This window comes from Aedes aegypti, chromosome 2 (assembly GCF_002204515.2).
Source record: "Aedes aegypti strain LVP_AGWG chromosome 2, AaegL5.0 Primary Assembly, whole genome shotgun sequence".
Taxonomy (NCBI): Eukaryota; Metazoa; Arthropoda; class Insecta; order Diptera; family Culicidae; genus Aedes; species Aedes aegypti.
Window position 1 is genome coordinate 327588660 of NC_035108.1, and position 5058 is coordinate 327593717.

At 35.3% G+C, this 5058-nt stretch overlaps 1 long non-coding RNA gene across 1 annotated transcript; it reads right to left on the minus strand.

Moving 5' to 3' along the window:
• Nucleotides 1-1953: 1953 nt before the first annotated feature.
• LOC110676777 lies at nt 1954-2927 on the minus strand. The gene is made up of 2 exons (XR_002500711.1): nt 2609-2927; nt 1954-2553 (listed from the first exon to the last, which is right to left on the minus strand). It is a non-coding gene; the product is annotated as an uncharacterized LOC110676777 (long non-coding RNA).
• Between the last annotated feature and the right edge of the window lie 2131 nt (nt 2928-5058).

The following is a 5058-nucleotide window of genomic DNA, read 5'->3' on the forward strand; positions in this document are numbered from 1 at the left end:
TTATTTTTGTCGAATCTCAATTGAGGAGGCAGATTGTTGACTGTGAGAAAAAGTGGATACAGTGGTTTTTTAGTTGTACTTTTGTACGGTGCCGCGCTGTCCTCGTTTGCTGATAGCGTTATGAATTGGCCGTCTTCACGTGATATTGTTGCCTGCGCCAGAGTTCCTCTATTGATGTCGCAAATATCATTTTCAATAATGTTTTTCTCATAATTGTTGATTTGTTCGGAATATTTCAAAACGGTTTCCCGAATTTGTTGCTCCAATGAGAAAGCAATGAAGAAATCTTTCTCTTTTGCATTACAATTTGTTACCGGGCACCTGGTTTCTGCACTGGGTGTACCAGTGTATCTGAAAAATAATTATTTGGAAAATATGTATCAAACATTAATATCAAATATCGTATAGATAAAATAAAAAAAAGAACCCTACCCGTACTGACAATTTTGACAGAAATAAATGCGCTCCATTTCGTAATCATTTCGGAACATATTTTTGAACGATTCGAAAGACTCTGGAAAAATATTACCCATCGAAATCACATTAAACATTCGCAAAAGATGCTCTACGCCTTGCTGCGGTAGCTTATATTTAATGTAAATATTAAGTATCATAAACAGCACATCATTAACACGAACGTTCGTCTTGAATTTGATGAACTGATCATTTGAATCAATTAGCTCCTAGAATAAAAAAGATACAATACATTTAGTATACATAGGAAATGCATGAGTTTGTAATATTTTACTTTATTTTTATCTTTGAATTAAAAACTACTGTATAGTTTAAAAATGTCCAAATTTCTTCTTCTTCTTCTTCTTTCTGGCGTTACGTCCCCACTGGGACAGAGCCTGCTACTCAGCTTAGTGTTCTTATGAGCAATTCCACAGTTATTAACTGAGAGCTGTCCAAATTTATAAGTTTTAAATCCCATGCGATTTATTGGAGAACCCGAAATACGATCATCACAGCCCTTTTACTTAAGGTGCAGATAAATCGAAACCGTGTTACTCAACAGCGAAAATTTAAAGAACCATACTATAATTTATGCCAAAAACTTGATCGATTGTTCACCACTAACATATAACCAATCGATAAATTTTGAAGTTTAAATAACTGTTTGGTTCTTTAGATTTGTGCTTAAGGTGAATGCGGGTAGAGGTGAATAACAAAATAATGATAAAATAATAACAAATTATGCAATTATATCTAGTTTAACCATTATTATGTTTATAGTATATGACATTGAATATCTCAATAGCAAATAATACAATCATAGCCAAATTTGTCATTGGTCTTTTATCCTTGAAAGTCATGTTATAACTAATCAATAACTAAATATGCTATCATGGTAAAATTTGTTATTTGTGCAAAAATATCTAAGGAATAACAAACATCGTCATCATCACAGTAAAATATGTCATTATTTTGATATTTGAAAACTGTATTTAAATAATTTATGAGAACAAACCAATGTCACATTTTGCCATAATGGTTAATTTTACTATTCGTATGATATCCATTGAAGATTTAAAGAGTAAAAGATTTTTGCAGGAAAGCAAAAACTTTTTATAGGAAAGCAAAAAGCTTATTTTTCAATCATACCAAATTTAGTTTTTTAAGTCAAAGAACTGACTTTAGCATTATTTTGATCTACTCGTGAATAGCTTATTTAGTTATTATTTTGTAATCAATACCTAAATAATAACATATTTTGTTGTTTACTATTGCTTATCCTTTTGTTATTATGTTGCTATTATAATGACAAAATTTAGTTATTAGTTTGTTTTTTTTTTGTTTCATACAAAGGTAGTTGTTATTTTAGTTATTTTAGCTCTTATTTCAAACAAACCAATAACAAATTTTGACATTCAAATTTTCCATTTTAATGGTGAATATTGTTATTCCTTTGCAATTCGCTTCTACCCGGTAAACATCTCTGAGTACAAAAACTTCCGATTTGGGCCTTTATTCACATTTCACAAACGCTGAAATAGCAATCCATCGATCCTGATCTTCTAATTTTATATTTTGTACCACTGCAAACAGCTAATTAGAACAGTGACAATGTTTGATGTTTCTTTCGTCAGATCTTCATAGATTTTTGTGAAAGTTCTAATGCAACATTGTGGTTGGATCCCATAAGAAAACATCTCACCGATTCCTCTATTCCTTCCCTGTTCTGATTATCGAAATCACTTGGCACTTCCGATGCATTGCACGAACTCGTTTGCCTGCTAAAATCGGATTGAGAATCTTCCTGATCAGTGGCTTCATTGGAAACGTGTAATTCATTATTGTGAAGGTCCGGTAATTCACTTTCTGATGCTACTGAAAATGAACTGTTTACTTCTGTTGGATTGATTGTGTTGTTGTTATCGGAGATATCCGAAGAAGTATCTGAAATAACATATGTTGTAAAAGAGGATCAAGAACGTTTAACTTGTGCATACCTGTTTGCAAACTTTCTCCTGATTCTATGAAAACCTCGTTGACGCCATCGTTGACAAGATAATCGGTAGTAGTTCTCCGGGGCTGTTCTGCTTTCTTGCGCTATTAAAAAGATTGATTAATATAATATTAATTTGTTTGGAAATTACCTACATACCTTTTTAACGTATTGTTGATTGTACCATGGATCCATTAACCAATAATGATTGGGTCTTCGCTTTTCACTCATCTTAGATACCGACTTAAGGCTTTTATAACGCTAATACTTCCAAATTAATAATACTTATTCCTTACAATGCAATCAATTTGTCGAAGTCCATTCTACTAGATGTTTCGGAATTCCCCTTTGTCTATTTGAAAAATAAAATTTTGACAGGAGGCGGTTGCAACAACAATAATTGTTGTCGTTTCGTAAAATGGACTACTGGTAAACAAAGGGACAATCGGCAACACAGTCTGGAACAATTCTCGATTACTTTTTCAAGTGATCGTAAATAATTTTCACAAATAATTTTCACACATGACGGGGTTGGTGGTCTGATGGCTACCGCTTCTGCTTCATATGCAGAAGGTCATGGGTTCAATCCCAGGCCCGTCCCTTTCCTCGTACTTTGTAGTAGTTGTATATCTCTCACTTGCTTCTATCTTCCATTCTAAATATATCCCACTCAAACTATTCGTTCATAGCAAAAACGCTAGAACCAGAGACGGACAAGAAACCGTTTCCCTAACGCTTCCTACTTCCACGCGCACGCCTTTCTTACGCCTGATACATAGGCAGTCTGCTAACCACAAAAGCAAACCTTTCTGCCATGCCTTTCCCCCAATCCATACACTCCCGCATGAACTGACGTGGATGCAGTGGAATATACGGTCTACGTGGGAGTCCGTTCAATGCATCATCAATTCCTCCCCCTTCCCCTCATTGGTCTGCATTCTGACGTGGCAGGTGCCATTGTTGCCTAAAAATAGAAGATCACTAGCACTTATACACTGAGGATGCCTGTTAGTCCCAAGCAGTCATTCGGTTGGTTCCTTGTGTAAGTGCAGCTGATCTGGCGATACTGGAGTGCATCCACGGGCGGCCAATCAAGCTCAAGCTCAAGCTCAAGCTCAAGCTGATCGTAAATAATTTTCACACGATTCCCAGAAAAAAATGAAAGAATTAAAACCTTATTTGTGAATCTTCCGCAAAGTGCCGTAATGAAGACCCTAATTCCGCGCATTTTGCAATATATCTAATTAATTGGAAATGATGGTTAATGACAATATCAAGTGCAATTGTGATGTATAACCATCATATACAGATAGCAATATGGGCAAAAATCAAAACTTTCTTGAATTTTGCCAAATTTTGGACCAAATGTGCGGAATAAGGCGATGCGTTAAATTTGTGCACTTTGTGGTATTTCAAAACGGAATAACATTTTTCACGTGAATCCTTAAAACTTCACATGTAAGCAGTCATTGTCTCATAAAATCATAATGACACATGGCAATGATACACAGTTTTGTTCAATTATTTACGACGTCTTTGTACCAGTGTAAGATTGACTCAAGTAGTGTTTTGTTTTGATTAAGTTAAATCACATTGTCTTGTATATTTATACTCTACATCTGATGTTATTTTGAAAAAGACCATGACAATAAGGCAAAGAAAATAATGATCAACGGCTTTATATTTTTCTTTGATATGAATATGCAAATTTTCATGAAATGAAATGAAACGAACAGGAATGAAACATTCGCTGTTTTGGAAAATTATTCGACGAATACACATTTTCATATGAAGTGTTGCCATATCCGGACCAATTTGCGATAAGGGCTCTTTTAGGTTTTCAATCATTTTTCTTTTCTTTCTGGCGATGCATTTGAACTAGAGCCTGCTTCTCAGCTTATTGTTGTTATTAACACGTCCATAAGTAGCTTTCTTTGCCAATTTACTGGTTTTGCATGTGTAAGTCGAGAAAATATTTCTTATGAAAAGATCCTTGACCGATGGGATTCGAACCCACAACCCTAAACTCTATCCCGCTAAAAAGCTGTGCGTTTACCACAACGACTATCAATATTTTTTACGGCAACTGAATGAATGCTTCACTATTGTCTGGTTCGCTGAATATAATACACCGCGCGACTGTAGTAAAGTTTCCAAAAAAGCGCATTGTCCCCCACTTCCACACGGAAAATGTTTTAGGAAAGAAAGGAACAACTGGTTCACTCAGGCAAATGGACTAACGATAATCATAAACACCCCTTATGAAAATTCGCCACAAGAAATCGGATTGAAATTCATAAATTTGCCTTATGAAACCAGAATTTGAGAACAAAAAACATTTTCGCGGCAACCTGGAATCGAACCAAGAACCTCGCGATCGATAGGCCCGAGCGTACACCACGCGCCAATCGACGCCTTGACGTGGAGTGATGCTAAAACGATACATAAGCGTTCGTATTGCAATAATCGTTCCACCTTTCATAAGGCAAAATGTATGAAATTTGATAGTCCAGTTCGCTGCGTGTTGGACGAAACACCGCAATTTTATATATCTCCAACAATAATGATGTAAAAAGAGTCAAACCGCGGTTGTTCTTTTTCTTCACGTG